The following is a 19,995-nucleotide window of genomic DNA, read 5'->3' as shown; positions in this document are numbered from 1 at the left end:
CCGGTGCAGTGTATGTACAGTGCCGTGTATACAGAGGGGCCGGTGCAGTGTATGTACAGTGTCGTGTATACAGAGGGGCCGGTGCAGTGTATGTACAGTGCCGTGTATACAGAGGGGTCGGTGCAGTGTATATACAGTGCAGTGTATGCAGAGGGGCCGGTGCAGTGTATGTACAGTGTTGTGTGTACAGAGGGGCCGGTGCAGTGTATGTACAGTGCAGTGTATGCAGAGGGGCCGGTGCAGTGTATACAGAGGGGCCGGTGCAGTGTATGTACAGTGCAGTGTATGCAGAGGGGCCGGTGCAGTGTATGTACAGTGCAGTGTATGCAGAGGGGCCGGTGCAGTGTATGTACAGTGCAGTGTATACAGAGGGGCCGGTGCAGTGTATATACAGTGCAGTGTATGCAGAGGGGCCGGTGCAGTGTATGTACAGTGCAGTGTATGCAGAGGAGCCGGTGCAGTGTATGTACAGTGCCGTGTATGCAGAGGGGCCGGTGCAGTGTATGTACAGTGCCGTGTATGCAGAGGAGCCGGTGCAGTGTATGTACAGTGCAGTGTATACAGAGGGGCCGGTGCAGTGTATGTACAGTGCAGTGTATACAGAGGGGCCGGTGCAGTGTATGCAGAGGGGCCGGTGCAGTGTATGTACAGTGCAGTGTATGCAGAGGGGCCGGTGCAGTGTATGTACAGTGCAGTGTATGCAGAGGGGCCGGTGCAGTGTATGTACAGTGCCGTGTATGCAGAGGGGCCGGTGCAGTGTATGTACAGTGCCGTGTATGCAGAGGGGTCGGTGCAGTGTATGTACAGTGCAGGGTGTGCTCGGCCTCCATGGCCTGGGGCTCTGGCTGTAATTAATGAGGCTCGTTACATGCGGCCTCTCTCTATTACACCACTAATTGGCTTTGCCAGAGTTCAGGTCCCTTTGATGATAATGCGGGGACAATGATATATTGTGGGAGCAGTAACTAATCCCTGTACATTACAGCCCGGCCGGGGGTCATTACTGCTGTGTTATATAGAGCGGGGGTCTCCTATGTGTCTGCACTCTACATAACTACACAGCACATCCTCATACTACATCTATCTATCTATCTCCTATCTATCTATTATCTATCTATCTATCTATCTATCTATCTATCTATCTCCTATCTATTATCTATCTATCTATCTCCTATCTATCTATCTATCTCCTATCTATCTATCTATCTATCTATCTATCTATCTCCTATCTATCTATCTATCTATCTATCTATCTCCTATCTATTATCTATCTATCTATCTCCTATCTATCTATCTATCTATCTCCTATCTATCTATCTATCTATCTATCTATCTATCTATCTATCTATCTCCTATCTATTATCTATCTATTATCTATCTATCTATCTCCTATCTATCTATCTCCTATCTATCTCCTATCTATCTCCTATCTATCTATCTATCTCCTATCTATCTATCTCCTATCTATCTTCTATCTATCTCCTATCTATCTCCTATCTATCTATCTATCTATCTCCTATCTATCTATCTCCTATCTATCTATCTATCTTCTATCTATCTCCTATCTATCTATCTATCTATCTATCTATCTATCTATCTATCTCCTATCTATTATCTATCTATTATCTATCTATCTATCTCCTATCTATCTATCTCCTATCTATCTCCTATCTATCTATCTATCTATCTATCTATCTATCTATCTATCTCCTATCTATCTATCTATCTATCTATCTATCTATCTATTATCTATCTATCTCCTATCTATCTATCTATCTATCTATCTTCTATCTATCTATCTATCTATCTATCTATCTATCTATCTATCTATCTATCCCCTATCTATCTATCTATCTTCTATCTATTATCTATCTATTATCTATCTATTTATCTTATATCTATCTATCATCAATATAGATAATAGATATATGATTGATTGATTGAGAGATAGATAGATAGATGAAGAGAGATAGATAGATAGATAGATAGATAGGGGATAGATAGATAGATGAATAGAGAAGAGATAGATAGATAGATATGTAACAGAAAAGCTAAGCAGCACTGCTCAAAAATATTCGGGTGCCAGCGGTCCTGGATCCTGACCACAGATCGTTCCCAAATAGCAAATAGATAATCCATGGCACTCACGGGGTTAAACGGTGAAAAAAGTAAGTGATTTATTGCAGCATTCCAAAACAAGACACTACGTTTCGGTAACCTCACGTTACCATCCTCAAGGATGGTAACGTGAGGTTACCGAAACGTTGTGTCTTGTTTTGGAATGCTGCAATAAATCACTTACTTTTTTCACCGTATAACCCTGTGAGTGCCATGGATTATCTATTTGCTAGATAGATAGATAGATAGATAGATAGATAGATAGATAGGAGATAGGAGATAGATAGAGAGAGAGAGAGAGAGAGAGATAGATAGATAGATAGATAGGAGATAGATAGATAGGAGATAGATAATAGATAGATAGATAGGAGATAGATAGATAGATAGATAGATAGATAGATAGATAGATAGATAGATAATAGATAGATAGCAGATAGGAGATAGATAGATGATAGATAGATAGATAGATAGATAGATAGATAGATAGGAGATAGATAGATAGGAGATAGATAGATAGGAGATAGATAATAGATAGATAGCAGATAGGAGATAGATAGAGAGATAGATAGATAGATAGATAGATAGAGATAGATTGATAGATAGGAGATAGATAGATAGATAGATAGATAGATAGATAGATAGGAGATAGAGAGAGAGAGATAGATAGATAGATAGCTGACCGACACCTTCCTATCCATTCATCGGAGGAGGGAATGTCCTCTAGGAGGAAGACCATACATACAGGACAGAGAGGTTCCCTACACATAATATATAGAGGATTTCCTGTATATCCTCTGATGAGTGTCACCAGCCACAGTACATAGCTCTGCTAACTATTAACTAATAGTATTATTTTTTTTATTATTATTGTTATTATTATCATCATTATTATTTTGTGCTTCTTTTATACCTTCCTTCCTATTCCTTTTGCTGTAAATATTCACAGACAGCAGCTTCTACACTAGTGGAGAAGAGCTCAACTATTGTGGCTGTATATAGTATATGTGTAATGTATATAGTGCTCAGGAGTGTGCTCATATTGTAGTAGCTGAATATACTCCCTACCTGTGTGCTTTATATCTATTTACTGTATATATACAGTATATCCCCTTGACTTGCCTCTTCATTTTTTAAGTAATGTACTATATATATACAGTATATATATCTATACCCCTTCTCCTCCTCTTCCTTTTCTTCAGTAATATTCATACTGTATATTTATATATCCCCTTTAGTTGTCCCCTCCTCCTCTTCAGTAACATATATACACAGTATATATCTATATCCTCCTCCTCTTCAGTAATGTATATACACAGTATATATCTATATCCTCCTCCTCTTCAGTAATGTATAAACACAGTATAGATCTATATCCTCGTCTTCAATAATGTATATACACAGTGTATATATATATATATATATATATATATATATATATATATATATATATATATGTATATCTATATCCCCTTCCTTCTCCTTTTCTTTGGTCTTTTCTCTTTTTACAGCTGTGAAATATTTTAGCGATAAAGCGAGAACATGAAAGCAACTTCTTGGTGTTTATGTGACCAGAGCCATAAAAGCGGCTTTATAGAGCGTGCAGTGCGGCTGCGGGGATTACAGCTTATAGTATAGCGGGTCAACAGCCCGGCAGAGCTGTCATGGGGTCATTTTAAAGGGTTACACGCCCCTTACTGCCCTCACTTCAGAATACAATCAGATATAGATAGTATCCCACCATTCCTGTCATTTATATACATATATAGTAGCCTTTCCTATCAAGCAGGGTCAGAGAAGGGAAACACACAGGGAGGAAATTTTCCCTCGGAGTACCAGCTGCCGCCTCTAGGGGGAGCGCCTCTCTCTCCTTTGTTGGATAGAGAACTGACTGTCATAGAGAAGAATATTTTGGTTGTGGTTCCCTCCCCAACCTATTTTAAATCACATTTTTAGTGGCAAATATATAATCTTACCATAAGGGGGTGCAGTAAAAAAATGTATCCATTAGTTCAAGTCAGGTAGAAATGAGTGATGACAATTTGCAATGTTAAAGGGGCACTTCGGCGAAAATCTTTTTCTTTCAAATTAGCTGGTTTCAGAAAGTTATATAGATTTGTAATTTACTCCTATTTAAAAATCTCAAGTCTTCCAGTACTTATCAGCTGCCGTATGTTCTGCGGGAAGTGGTATATTCTTTCAGTGCTCTCTGCTGTCATGTCAGGAACTGTCCAGAGTAGTAACAAATCCCCGTAGAAAACCTCTCCTGCTCTGGACAGTTCCTGACATGGACAGAGGTGGCAGCAGAGAGCGCTGTGCCAGACTATAAAGAATACCTGCAGGACATACAGCAGCTGATAAATACTGGACGGCTGGAGATTTTCAAATAAAAGCAATTTACAAATCAATATAACTTTGGGAAACCAGTTAATTTGAAAGAAAAAAGATGTCCCTGGAGTACCCCTTAAAGCTTTTTATTAAAGGGGGAAAAATAGCTGTTCCTTCAAAAAAAAAAAAAAAAACCTGCACCACACCTGTGCTCAGGTTATGTGTGGTACTACAACTCAGTGCCATTCACTGCAATAGTAATGAGCTGCTGTTCCCAACCTAAACTGAGGTCAGGCGTTGCTCTGGTTCTGGAAGGAAGAAGCCACGTTTTTGTAAACCTGGATAATCCCTTTAAATGATTTTTGTTGCGTTATTCCTCAGTTATTTCTCCTGGGAATGTATGAATAAACTGACAACTGGGTGTTACCCTTTACTTTTGGCCACACCCATTTGTCAAAGTATTTCATATACTTACAGGAGGAGTAACAGAGGAAAGTTTTTTAATCATGAGAGCCTAATAACTCACTAAAATGGGGAATGGTTGAAACATTTCCAGGAGGGATAACAAAAAAAAAACAAAAAAACACTTTATTCCAAGAAAAGATATTCCAGCATTGTTATTTCCACCCTGCAAGAGGAAAAGGCTGTAACAGTCATGCATTTCCAGGGAGAGTAAGGGCCCTATTACACATTGAAAAATCGTTGTATCGTTTGAATTTAAACAATAATCGTTCTGTGTAATGGCAGGCAACGATCGAAACGATCATTGATTTAGATCTTAACCCAAAATTATCGTTAATCGTTCGCTGTAATTCCACATTCGTTCGCTCAAGTTCCGCATTTGTTCACTAATCGTTCAGTGTAATTGCACATTGTTCATTGTTTTGCTGGGATCACAAGCAGTAAACAATCATAGTAACAATCGTACCTAACGACCATCGTTCTGTGTAGTATGGTGAACGATTTCAGGTTAACGATAAACAATCTCGTTTGCGATTGTTAGTCGTCCATCGTTAAAAATGATTCCGCGTAACAGTGGAACTGTCCAACTGTCCAACCAGTAGTGAAACATCCTATCCACAAGGGAAATGGGAACACCCAGTTGTCAATTTATTTCATACAATTTCAGGAAGAGCAACAAAAGAATGGCACAAAAAGATACCAAAATTGCTATCATAGGAGCACATTTGCACCATACAATAGACAATGGAGGAGGATGAGGAGGAGTAACAGAGGAGGTGGCACAGCTACCAAGGAGGCAGTCCATGCTTTGCCGGGGTGGGCCCACCTGCCACACTGGCCCCACAGCAGTTGTGTGATGTGCCTCCATGGTAGCTACACCACTGCTTCTGTGACTTCTCCTTAAAGGGAACCATTCACCCCGTGGCCCCGGCAGAAACTGACATAGGGTATATTCACACGGACGGGCTCGCAGCGAGATTCTCGCTGCGAGCCCGGCAGGTCCTGGCAGTTCCCATACACTACATACTTGCTGCGGTCTAAACGACCGCAGCGAGTATGTAATTCTGCCGCCCTTAACCCCTTCTGCTCCCGGCCGGCTCCCCCGCTGTAAGCATACATTACCTGTCCTCGCTGCACGGGTCCGGCGTCCTGCTCTCCCGTCCGGCCAATCAGTGGCTGCGGCTGGGAAACACTGATTGGCCGGACGGGAGAGCAGGACGCCGGACCCGTGCAGCGAGGACAGGTAATGTATGCTTACAGCGGGGGAGCCGGGCAGGAGCAGAAGGGGTTAAGGGCGGCAGAATTACATACTCGCTGTGGTCGTTTAGACCGCAGCAAGTATGTAGTGTATGGGAACTGCCAGGACCTGCCGGGCTCGCAGCGAGAATCTCGCTGCGAGCCCGTCCGTGTGAATATACCCATACAGTGACATAAAGGTCAATATACTTACCACATCGCTCCCGGTCCCGTCCCGGATCCCGTTGTTGACACAGAGAAATCCTCTTCTCATCGCCGCCCATCCACGCCTCCTGGAACTTGATTGACGTCTTCAGTCTTCTGATGAATTTCCGCGCAGGCGATGTTGCGATGGTCTCGTCACCTCTTCTGCGCCTGAGTGGTAAACGGGATACGTGCTCGAGAGAATCCTCAGTGAAGCTGCGGAGCGGCTTCAATTGTGAAGTGCGCATGCGCCGAAAACTACTGTCACAGCGCCTGCGCGGGATCCGTCGAGAAGAAAGAAGACGAGGAGGAAGAAGACCCGGCGTCAATCAAGTGTCGGAGGCGGGGAGAAGGCTGGACTTTGGGCCCGGCGGCGCTCATTACCATAATGGGCGCGAGAAGAAGAATCGGCGATTTCTCCGTGTCAACAACGGGAACTGGGATGGGACCGGGAGCGATGTGGTAAGTATATTGACCTTTATGTCACTGTATGTCAGTTTCTGCCGGGGGCCACGGGGTGAATGGTTCCCTTTAAAGGGATTGTCCAGGATTGTCAGTTGGTGTTAGAAAGTTATATAGATTTGTAATTTACTTCTGATAAAATATCTCAGGTCTTATTATTATACTTATCAGCTGCTGTATGTCCTGCAGGAAATGTTGGTTTATTTTCAGTCTGACACAGTGCTCTCTGCTGCCACATCTGTCCATGTCAGGAACTGTCCAGAGCAGGAGAGGTTTTCTATGGGGATTCATAGAATACCGTGACAGAGTTCCTGTCTCGGCCAGAGATGTCAGCGGAGAGCACTGTGTCAGACTGAAAATAAACCAACATTTCCTGCAGGACATACAGCAGTTGATAAGTATAATAATAAGACTTGAGATATTTTATCAGAAGTAAATTACAAATCTATATAACTTTCTAACAGCAGTTGATTTGAAAGAAAAAGATTTTCGCTGGACAATCCCTTTAAAACGCATGGTACGACTCACGCCAGCACCCCACCAAACCAGCATACTCATACTCACCTGGCCCGGAGTAGTCCCCTGTCGAAGAAGTGATGTTACTCATGAATCGGGGAGCTTGTAGGTCGAAGTAATGCTGGGGGAGTGTGTGTGTGTGTGGGGGGGGGGGGGAGCTACAGGATTCATGGGACCCCGTACAGTTTTCTGGTATGGGGCCCCATGAATCCTCACTACACCCCTGAACAGGGGAACAACACAACACAATACAGTGCCTGTAGAAAACCAAAAGCCTGAAATGTTACCAGAGCATATTTGCCCACTACAATAGAAAATGGCTTTACATTTCCAGGAGGAGCAACGGAGGACCCACACAATACAGTGTTTGTAAGAAAGGGTACTCCAGAATTTCGGTCACTTGGGCATATTAGTACCTTACAGTAGAAAACATTAATAATAGTTATGGTCATACATTTCCAGGAGGGTTAGCAGAGGGATGTACTAGTCGTACATTTCCAGGAGGAGAAACAAAGGGATGTAATAGTCATACATTTCCAGGAGGAGTAGCAGAGGGACGTAGTAATCATACATTTCCAGGAGGAGTAGCAGAGGGACGTACTAATCATACATTTCCAGGAGGAGTAGCAGAGGGACGTAGTAATCATACATTTCCAGGAGGAGTAGCAGAGGGACGTAGTAATCATACATTTCCAGGAGGAGTAGCAGAGGGACGTAGTAATCATACATTTCCAGGAGGAGTAGCAGAGGGACGTAGTAATCATAGATTTCCAGGAGTAGCAGAGGGACGTAGTAGTCATACATTTCCAGGAGGAGTAGCAGAGGAATGTACTAGTCATAGATTTCCAGGAGGAGTAGCAGAGGGACGTAGTAGTCATAGATTTGCAGGAGGAGTAGCAGAGGAATGTACTAGTCATAGATTTCCAGGAGGAGTAGCAGAGGGACGTAGTAGTCATAGATTTCCAGGAGGAGTAGCAGAGGGACGTAGTAGTCATACATTTCCAGGAGAAGTAGCAGAGGGACGTAGTAGTCATACATTTCCAGGAGGAGTAGCAGAGGGACGTAGTAGTCATAGATTTCCAGGAGGAGTAGCAGAGGAATGTACTAGTCATAGATTTCCAGGAGGAGAAACAGGGACAACATCTCCTCGGCTTACACTAAAAGTTTTCCAGAGAGTGAAGGGTGCGTCAGTGTTAGGCTAGGTTCACACTGCGTTTTCAGCATCCGTTTAACGGATCCGTTTTTTTTAACGTCCAGAAAAATAGGGTCAGCAACGTTTTTTTGTCCGTTTTGGTCCGTCAAAAAAAACGGATCCGTTTTTTTTATAATGGAAGTCAATGGAAAAACGGATGCACACAAATGAATCAGTTTTTTGCAATCCGTTTTTTATGCGTTTTTTTCAAAAAACGGATGCGTTAAACGGATGCTGAAAACGCAGTGTGAACCTAGCCTTACAGGATCAGGTATTCTGGGTTCTTTTATTGCAGTAACCACATTGGGCAGATGCTGGCTGTAAGACGATGGAAAATCATAGAGCGTGGGATGGTTTTATTATATATTATTACAGTTACGTATGGGCTGGTGTTCTCCATACTGTAAATTATAGGAATATTACAAGTCACACAGATGCTGCCTGATCCTATAAATGTACAGGCCGCACTCCAAGGGGACGACAGGCAGTCCTAATCATTTATGGGAACATGATTCCTTGTATAACACCTCATCCACTGCACAGCATTCATAATATACAGCTGAGGTGTTGTATGAGGTTCTGCAGCAGCTGAGGTGTATTCTGGGGTTCTGCAGCAGCTGAGGTGTATTATGTTCTGCAGCAGCTGAGGTGTATTATGTTCTGCAGCAGCTGAGGTTTGTTATGAGGTTCTGCAGCAGCTGAGGTGTGTTTGCTTTGCATATAACAAGTGAAGTTTCATTTTCGGAGCAGAGCGGTGAGGAGATTAATCAATAGATACTTTAACATGAATGAATCCTAAGTGACCGTCATTCTAATCTTATAAAAGGCCTCTTCGTTTTCGGTGGGACCAGAGTGACTTCTGCATATATCTACTTTTTAACAATTTACTCTTAAAAAGGCAATTATAGGACGGCTCCGGCTATTTCATCTCAGCACAAAGGAGAGAACAGGGAGACAGCGGCTCCACAATGCCACAATCAGTGACTTTAATGGCTCCTTCAATGATGTTAATCTAGTATGAAAAATCCCTGGGAAAAACACGTGAGACCAGGAATAAATATAGTGCTGGAGATCGGGAAAGATGCAGCCGCATAATGGATGACTGTATCAAAAGTAAAAAAAAAAATTGTTATAAAAAAAATTACAAATTTTGATTTCAGAAACTTAACTCTAAGTATTATAATTTTTGTTTTATTGCTATAAGGCTATGTTCACATAGGTTCTTTTTGCCAGTATTATGTATAACTGAAAAAACAAATGTTAAATATATTAGTAGAAAACTGTAGGCTTTTTTACTAGTTTTTAAATTACGGACATATTTTTCCCTTCTTTATTTTTTTTTAGTTTGTAATTTTTTCTTCATTTATTTATCTTTTGGAAGAGGAAATTCATTTTTATAATTGATCTGTTAGAAATACATCCGTTTTTTTTTACCTGATTTCATGTGTGAAAAGATAAAAATATTGTCTGTTTTTTTTTTTATAATAAAAACAGATCTTAATTAATGAGCATGTTCATTATTTTTTACACCTTACTCAACCTTACTTAACTTACTTACACCTACTCAATTAAGGGCATTTAACGGTACTGTTTCTGCAGTAAAGGTCAATTCCCCATGAACTTCAATGGAGCATATTATTACATAGGAAAAACGGCTGTATTTTTTTAAAAAAATTTCTACATTTTTAAGCTATGTTGACTTACAGTAAAAAAAAATAAAAAATACAGCCAAAATTTAAGGTGAAAATATTTTCAATATAACAATGTGTTACATTGAATTTAATGTGAAATTGGCCGGCAGTGAACACACCGTAAATAATAACGGTTGTAATTGATTCTGACTGTCAAAAAATGTACATGCTCATTTTTTAGGACTTCTCTAGCAAAAATAAAAACTGCAGGTTTTTTTTTCACCTTTTCACATTTTCACTCAAAATGACATCCATAATTTGGGATTTGTTTTACTGTGTGAATATTGTCTTGGGGGGATTCACACATTACATGTACAGTCTGTATATACGGAAAATGTGCTACGGAGCGGAATTCTGATGATGCCGAGATGATGATACGGAACGGAATGATGATGCCAGGAGTTCCGAATTCTGTTCCGTAGCACATCGCCCGTATAAAACTTTTTAAATTCTTCGTACTTCTGTCCTGACACAGCATGACAGTACAGTAGCGTGAAGATTTAAACAGTTTTCAGAGCTCCCAGCATCATAATCAATGATGATGCCGGGAGTTATGAATTTCTGTCTGTAGCACATCCTCCGTGCACAGACCATAATTATGGAATGCGTGAATTCAACTCTGAATGGAAGCAGAAAGGGGCTACATGGCCTGTTCCAAGGCTTGGTGTGACCCCCAAACTCTGCACCCCTTAGCTACTTTTCTGTATAACTCTTTAACTATTGTTTTTTGTTTTCTTTCTTTTTGTTTTTTTTGCTTTTGTAGACAGGAATTTGTTATGTTATTTTTTCCATAGATCAGTACAGCATCCATCCATCTTGGCAATTGCTCCATTCGTAAATGTAAGAGGAAGAATGTGATAGATAAGGTAAACATTAATATAATCCATATACACTTTTATAACTCCAATTACCTCATCCGAACTTATCACTAAGAAGCGACCTATTAGACAAAGCTATTTTTAACGATTAACGGGGGGGGGGGGGCGCGCTGCGTCGCTGGAGAAGAACGCCCACATAAGCAAGCCGGATGTAGACAAGCTGCATACGAACGCCCACATAATGAAGGGGATCTCTCCATCCTGCCTAAGACCGCCCAAATAATGAAGAGGGTGTATCCGGCATGAGGAACGCCTAGGATCGTGACGCGCACAAGCGACGTCACAAATCAATATGGCGCCGATGGAGAGTGTGCGGTTCGTGACAAAATAAATTTTTTTCAAAAATACACAACTTCTGGTTCAAACTTGCTAAGATGTAAGAATCCGTTATAAGTGTACATTACAAGTTTGTATAATTTCTCATTGGAAAATAAGTTTAGGCCAGACGAAATCGTTCACCATATTGCACAGAACTACAATCGTTTACTCTATCTGATCCCAGCAAATGAAGGAACAATGTGGAATTACACTGAACAGTTAGTGAACAAATGCAGAATTACTGCGAACGATTAATGTTGATTTTGGTGTCAGCGCCAAATAAATGATGAACGATTTCTCGGTCGTTTAATCGGTTGCTTTTAGGGCCGTATTACATGGCCGGATATTAAGGAGCAAGTGAGTGCCAACCTGCTCTTGGTTTTTTTTGTAACATGTTCAAAGACAGCGATCAGCCGCATTTCAGCTGATAGTTGCCTTTGAACATGAGCGACTACACAAAACGATTATTGGCTGGTACAGCTGGTAATCGGCCAAATACGGGCAATAACTGCTAGGTGTAATAGGGTCTGAACACAAAACGATTATCGTTTAAAATTTGAACGATGTAACGATAATTCGCACGATAGTCGCCTGTGTAATAGGGCCATTAGTCTAAAATTTGTGTCTTTTGATGGCCTTTGACCTTACCACGATAAGAGGTCATTGGGATCATAAAAAAGGAGAATTTATATGTTTCTGCCTTGCCTCTATGTATTACATACCCAAAAGTTTGTGCTCTCTCCAATTTTATACCACTATTAGGAGAGTGGTGGTCAACCCCACGTATCATAGAAGCCGCAGTATGGCTCTTAAAGGGCTTGTCTGGAGAGCAGAAGACGGCTAAAGTCTTCCATCGATTGGTGCCGAAACTTTTTCTCTTTCCCTATCCTTTTCAAAACACAGGCGATCATTGCGTGCAGACGAAAAACGCCCACACCTGATGTCCAGTTGCTGCACAGTGTCTCCCCAATACCGGAGACACTGTGCAGGTATTTGACATTGTGTTGGTGTAGATTCACAGACGCGATGATTACGACTTAAGGCCCTATTCCAACGGGCCGACGTTGAGGAGCAAATGAGCGGTGTCAGCACTCAGTTGCTCCTCGTTCCCCGTTTGCTGCCACCACTATTACACGTCAGCAGCGAGCGGGTGAGGGGCTGGACGCTAGATCGTCTGGGCAGCACATAGAGGATAGTGGCGGTCTGCTGCCGCATACAGCAGATAATCGTTCCATGGAATAGGGCCTTTAGCCCCAAGCCCTCATGTCTTGGAAACCTAAGTTCTGAGATGTGGAATTTCAGAAAGTGAGCGCCAGTGAGCACAAAGCTTTAGCCATCCTCTGCTCATGGGACAACCCCTTTAACCCCCCTCTCTAAACTGATCTATGGCATCCAAAGAGGGTCAAAACTAGAAAAAGCGGACAAGGGGGTGTTTTTTTACCCAATCTAACCACTTTAAAAGGAAAATTAACAACTTTGTCATGCTGCCCGATTTACAGGCAGCATCAAACAGAGACTTTCATGCTGCCTGGCATTTGGGTAGCATGAAAAAGATGGCAAGTTCCCTTTAAAGCGGTTACAATTGGTTAAAAGAAAAAAAAAAGGGTTTGTCCAGTCTATGTTTCCTTGTCCCAATATTAAGGAAATGGTCACTCAGCCAAACATTGGCCACAATGGTGACCCCATGTGTCGGAAGTGGTGATCAATTAGAACCCAGTGAGAATTGGGTATCCCCTTTAATAGCGGGGGCGCCTCTGTTTAAGATCCTCATCTCCTGGACATATTGTGGAGCAGCTATAAAGAGAGTCTCTCACTCTGGAGGACCTCTTCTGTCCACACTTCTTTTATGTCAGGGGTGGGGAACCTTTTCCATGTCGAGGGCCGGTCGGGCATTAATAAAATCATTCGAGGGCCGCATACCGTGCGCGGCAGTTAGTAGCGGGGGTTTGCAGCACCCAGGACAAGGCAAAGTATTGTTCCCCCAGTGCCCCTGCTATTGTAGTTAACCCCCAGTGATGCCCCTTGTAGTCTAGTTAACCCCCAAGTCATGTCCCTGGTAGCCTAGTTAACCCCCATCAGTCATGTCCCTGGTAGCCTAGTTATTCCCCCCCCATCAGTCATGTCTCTGGTAGCCTAGTTGTCCCCCCCATCAGTCATGTCCCTGGTAGCCTAGTTGTCCCCCCCCCCCCCCGATAAGTCATGTCCCTGGTAGCCTAGTTATTCCCCCCCCATCAGTCATGTCCCTGGTAGCCTACTTATTCCCCCCCCATCAGTCATGTCTCTGGTAGCCTAGTTGTCCCCCCCATCAGTCATGTCCCTGGTAGCCTAGTTGTCCCCCCCCATCAGTCATGTCCCTGGTGGCCTAGTTGTCCCCCCCCCCCCCATCAGGCATGTCCCTGGTAGCCTAGTTATTCCCCCCCCCCATCAGACATGTCCCTGGTAGCCTAGTTATTCCCCCCCCCCCCCCATCAGGCATGACCCTGGTAGCCTAGTTAACCCCCATCAGGCATGTCCCTGGTAGCCTAGTTGTCCCCCCCCCCATCAGTCATGTCCCTGGGATCCTAGTTAACCCCCAAATAAAAAAATAAACATCCCACTCACCTTACCTCCGCTCCCACGCAGTCCAGGTCCTCTTCTCTCCCAGGTCCTCTGTGCCGGTCTTCTCCTGCAGGCGGCGCGCGATGAAATGACGTCGTCGCGCGCGGCCCGCAGGAGACTAAAGACACGCGCCGCTCTGCTGGGGAAGAAGCCGGCACAGACAGCATCCTCCGGTGTCCGCCAGCTGTCACAGACACCGGAGGATGCGGTGTATGCCAGTTCTTCCCCAGCAGAGCGGCGAGCATCACAGGGGAGCTGCGGGCCGCATCGGGAGGTCTCAGGGGCCGGATGCGGCCCGCGGGCCGGAGGTTCCCCACCCCTGTTTTATGTGAATGGGGGCGGTGTAATGCTTCATTCCTCCTGCGGAGGTGCTGTAGTGAAATTGGACACTTGCTGCCAGGTTTCTCCATAAATCACAGCTAATGGCAGGGGTCGAGCAGGACATCTTGTGGTCATGTTCTAGAAGATAAGAAACAAATAGGGATTGTCCAATACGGAGATTCACACAATATTTTATATATATATATATATATATATATATATATATATATATATATTTATAGATTTTATAGATAGCACATATCATTGTTTTTTATATGCATTCTTATTGTTTATTGATTATTTTTACGCTTTATTAACCAGTTAGTCACACAATGATGATAGTCGTCCCACTGTCAAAAAAGAAGTTATGACGGACATGTTATTTTTAACTATTTTTGCCTTTCCTTTCCGCCAGATTCATCATAAACTGTAAAAACTCAGCAATTCCCACAGACCTTGGAAAAATGGATTGTTGCTGAACTCGTGACGTCAAACGAATCTCCGAATCCCCCCCCCCACACACACCAACCGGCTCAGCAGGCACAACACTAGTGTCGAGGGGGCCAGAGCAATTAACTGATTCAGCACCATTAGCGGTTCACAAGTCTAAAAAGACATCTGGAACCCGGAACACAGAAAGTTCACCAAGGATTATCAATCCTCACTCTTGAGCATCGCTGCATGTTACTTGTGAGGCTATTTTTAACTTATCCTCCCGCTGGGCCAGCCTTGTGGTATTATACTACCAGGAAAGAAGAGAAAACAATAGTGACTTCTCTGAGTAAATGAAGACTGAATATAACGCCATTGTAATAAGAAAGTGTATGGACAAAGACAAAAAAGATATTAAAAAAAAAAGTTTCAAAAAATTTGAAAATTAACAAACAATAGCAGAGAGATCATAAACTATTAGGCCTTATATTTTGGCCCCGTTATTTGAAAAACGTTTACGGCTCAAAAGCATAGAAAAAAATGTGCAGCTTTGTTTTTTGGTATGGAGTACTATTATTAAATTAAAGGGGTATTCCACCCATAATTAACTTTTCATATATTATTGCTCTTGGTAAGAACATAACAAACAGCCTATTCTTACCTCTCCGTGCTCCTACATCATCTTCAGTCCCAAGCTCCCGCCACCACTTCTGAGACTCATCTGGTAGTGACAGCCCGCTCAGCCAATCACTGGCCACGCTGCTGTCCCGTCTCAGTCATTGATCGGTTGAGCAGGCTGTCACTGCCAGATGCGCCCGTCACGGAAGTTTAGGCAGGATCGGTCAGCTGGGGACCAAAGATGTCGTAGAGGGACACCAGGTGAGCACAAAGAGGTAATAATAGTCTGTTATGTTCTGCACCAGGGCAACAACATATTAAAAGGTAATTCTGTGTGAAATTCCCCTTTAATTTCTAAATGTTATTGTATCACAATTGTATACTGAATTTCATTGTTAATTCAAAATGGTTCCTCGAGAATTAGATTTTTCTTATTACAGTAGATGCATTGTCAATTACGCTTGATCATTACTGATTTGAGCAGAAATAACCAGTGATCCAATGTGAATGAGAGTCTACTGACTCTTCTAAGTAAAGATCCTTATACACCATCAGTTATGTCACTTGTTTGCCACCAGTCCTCCTCATACACAGGAACGTTCCTTTGTTCTCTATGATGAGGGGAGGTGTAAGCCGCAACAGAAGCACTGTCACTGTGGCTTATCTTTTTCTTAACAAAGGGGTCTATAATTTTTCATGACGGCCGACCCCTATCACCGCCAACATCATGTGTTGTGATTGACCGGGGGGGCCCTATAGACTGACGGCTGAATCCACCTTGAGCGGTGGGTTTGGAAAACATAGATCTAAGGTGTATGGGTACCCTCCAACCAACCAATGACACATGATGTATTGGGTATTTTTACCTTAAATAAGCACGATCAGTAGAAAAAAAGTGTTATCGGTCAAGGTCTTAGCTGATCAGAAAAGTGAGTTGAGAAAAGGGAAAAGTACACCATGGCTTGCAGCAATGTCCAGCTGGGAAGTGATAGTCTATACCGCATGTGTCTCACTACTCATTTTTTTGATCGGTGAGGATCCCCACCAATCAAAACTTATGTATGGACTGACCCACAAGAGGTGTCCTATCAAAAATCATTAAAAAAATTATATTGGGAAATTGTAGGAGTTGAGTTTGGCATGAAATTTTTTTGCAAAAAAAGGGCACATATCCTATGAATTTTTTGCCATACACTTTAAGTGATTTCAGAGTTGATCACAGAGTACCGCTTTGCCGTCTCAACTGCCTTTCCTTTTCAAAAGCTATTTGAACAATTTGGAAAATATAGACAATAATAATGGATATTGGACGGTCCCTGGAGATTTTGGCCAACTTATGACTGCAACGGCCACTGACACAACAGCTGAAAATTATTAAGAGGTCAGTTATCTGAACTGGTTATCTGAACAGTTCCAGTGCTGCTTAAATTTGGGGAGTAGTGTTGGTTGTGGTAGTAGTTGTGGTGGTACTGGGGGGGGACAGATGATCAGCCAACAAAATTACAAAATGGAGATCCCTTTTCTTTACGAGAACAAATGACCAACAGGCAACCATAAATATTGCACTGCAAGTAGATCTTTAAGAAAAACAAAACTACAGTATATGTCATACAGCTTAAAGTTATTAGGGCAATTGGATTTCAACATGATCAATTCTTCTGTTGTCTAAGGTGGTCCATACCGTATTGTCTACTATTATGGTTCATGTTCTCCTTTTGAGGTGCATGTTACTTGGTAAGTGGAAATGACAGAATGGTCTCCCCAATACTTAGAACCCACCGTCCATTTGTATAGAACAAGTGCATGTCCAGCTGCTTCAAAAACTTTGGGTCCCTGCCCTATCAAAGGCACCCTACTGGGCGAGTTTAAAGGCCCCAAAGTTGTCCACATTGCCAATTTTTGTAGAATTGATGGACTATATTATCTGTAGATTCCCTTGCTACTGTCATCTGCTTTGGGAATGTCGAATGCTTGAGCCACCACCAAAGGTGTCTGGTAGTAGCTAATAGTCCCTTCCCTATTGAGAACCTTTGACGAGTCTATGTATAGGATAAATAGCTGTCGTTTATGGCAAGCCTGAGATACTTAGTGGCCTAAGAGTTGGAAACTTAAACCCCTATTCCACAGGGCGACTGAGAAGAGCTGTCAGCGCTTGATTGCTCCTCATTCCCCGCTCGCTGCCGCCGCTATTCCACGCGTCGGCGGCGAGCAGGTGAGTACAGGGGAGGCTGCGGGGGCTGCCCAGGTGATTGCTAGATTGTCCAGACAGCCCATAGAGGATAGCGGCGGTCTGCTGCCACCACTCCTATTCCACGGAGCGACAGCAGCAGATCGCTGCTATCATTGTCGTTTGTCTTTCAACATGTTGAAAGACAAACCACAGCAACGATCAACCGACATCGTTCATGTCGGCTGATCGTTGCTTTCTATTACACAGGACGATTATCGGCCGAATACGGACAATAATGGTTCCGTATAATATAACCTTTACTTGTGCTGCATATCTTGTGCTTTACTCCAAAACTCTTTGATCCAGCCACACAACACGGCAGCCCACATCGAACCATTGTCTTGTTTGTTTTCTAAGAACTCTATGAGGTGACTCAAAAAGTCCCTTCTAAATTTTTGCCGAGGGCCGGGACAGGGTCTGGACACCGGATAACACTCACGTTACGGAACATAATTTCTTTTTCTCTCTTTCCCTGTGTGTTCCTTGAAAAAGTTTTATGAAGTACAAGATGTTCCACAACCTGAATAGTTCTGAGGACCCCTGGTCTATTATACTTGGGCTCTAGAGCTTGTTATCCTTCCCACATTTCATTTTATTCTCCGTCATCTAATAAATCAGCTCCAGCTGCTTATATTTGGCAGAAGCTCGTGCAGCTAATATCATCTCCAGCCAAGTCATTAACCTGCTCCTAAGCTTGGAATCGAGTTGTGACGTCACTCCCGTTGCCGCACGTCATGCCGAAGCGCTCCACAACGCAGTCAGAGGTCCAAGATGAAACAAAAAGGGATAATCTGGAGCTATGTGGTGCCAGCGCAGGCGTACATTTGGCTCCATCCTGAAACATAAATCTAAAGGACTCAACTTGAATCTCGGATAGAACTTAAAAGTAGTCATAAAATAATACTCAAGCAAATACAGGCGAAATCTGAGAAAGCCAGGCAGATAAAGACGAATATAATACCAAAAGGCAAGATAATACCAAAAAGATTGGGGTCATTGAGCATAGAGGTTATACCACAAAGGTTCTACGTGTCGAATAGAACATTTTAGCTATTGAGGTATGATTAAATCCATGGCAGATAGTATTATAGAAAAAGTGAAATGGGAGTTGACTAAACAGCTAAACTGTGAAGGATCAAGTAGACTATGGCATCCAACCATGCAAGACACCATGAGGCTGGTGGAGGAACCCGTCTATTTTTGGTTAAATGTTAAACTCCTTGGACATATGTTTAGCTGTTAAATCCATGAATTAGATTTTTATCTGTTCCCCTGATATAAATTTAAGGTTCCTTGGTTCCTCTAAAGAAACTAATTCTTAGGGCCCATCCTTCATCTATGCAGAACACCTATAAGTCCACTTTGAATTGAATTAGAAACTTAGGCCAAGTGGAAGATCTGTATGTTCTCTGGACCAGTCTAAAACCCACCAATTTTGGCAGGACTGGCCTTTTATTCTCCTAAAAGGTGTGCCAGCAACTTACTCCCCTCTTTTTATGGTAAACACATCCAGAAAGAGGGGTTGGTCCAGACAAAAAATAATGTGGCCTGTTAGGGGGCTTAAAGCAGTTTTCTAGGCAACCTTTGGATAAGCCATCCGTCACTCATCAGTGGAATGCTGACACGTACCCCCCCCCCATGCCGATCAGCTGTTCAATGCCCACCATACACAGTTAATGGGGCCAAAGAAGCAGGCCGGACGAGGTGTAGTGGCCAGACCTGGTTACTGCAGCTTAGCTGTTGTCCACTTAAGCGGGAGCTGAGCTGCAGTTATGCGTGGCCACCAGCATACAGTCAATGGAGCCAACTGCTTGCAGCCGTTCCTTAACTGCTTTCACCGTTTATTGCGGGAGCTGAACAGCTGATCGGTGAGGGCACTGGGTGTTGGCACATCACTGATCTGTGATTGATGACCTGATCTTCAGTCTATACTCCCCCTCGGTTGAAGACATTTGTTACTTTCTCCGAACATCTGGTTATAGGAAGAAGTGTGAAAGATGACTTATCATATTACATTTGTCGATTACTCAAGAGTCAAGACTTTGTGGTCATAGAACAGGTTATGCATCTCTTATCCAGGCATCGGGCCTGGAAACATGTGGCTTCCGAACAGCAGCCCTGCCATAAATTCTACATTTGCGCAGCTAACAGTGTTCACTTATTGTTGAGTCACTGAGGCGCTGACTCAATCTTTAGGGTCAATTGTGAGAGAAAATGTGAAGGGTTGAGCAACTATCCTGTAACGTCTGTCTATCCCTGTCAATGGGCAATGTCTGTTTAGTATATAAAATCATCTTAATGTGTAATTAGCTCATTATGGATTTTCTTGTCTCTCCGCTCCTTCCACCTGCCCCATGCCATGGTCTCATGGGGTTCTTCTATGGTATATCCACT

General features: G+C 42.9%; 1 long non-coding RNA gene across 1 annotated transcript in view; it reads left to right on the top strand.

Moving 5' to 3' along the window:
* LOC138789245 (uncharacterized) overlaps positions 1 to 15,334 on the top strand; it is a 30,863-nt gene extending 15,529 nt beyond the window's left edge. The window contains exon 3 of the long non-coding RNA XR_011362712.1: positions 14,737 to 15,334. This is a non-coding gene — a long non-coding RNA (uncharacterized lncRNA). The remainder of the gene's footprint in view (positions 1 to 14,736) is intronic.
* The last annotated feature ends 4,661 nt before the right edge of the window (positions 15,335 to 19,995 follow it).

The sequence above is a fragment of the Dendropsophus ebraccatus genome, chromosome 1 (genome assembly GCF_027789765.1).
Source record: "Dendropsophus ebraccatus isolate aDenEbr1 chromosome 1, aDenEbr1.pat, whole genome shotgun sequence".
Lineage (NCBI taxonomy): Eukaryota > Metazoa > Chordata > Amphibia > Anura > Hylidae > Dendropsophus > Dendropsophus ebraccatus.
This window is presented reverse-complemented; position numbering and strand designations above follow the sequence as displayed.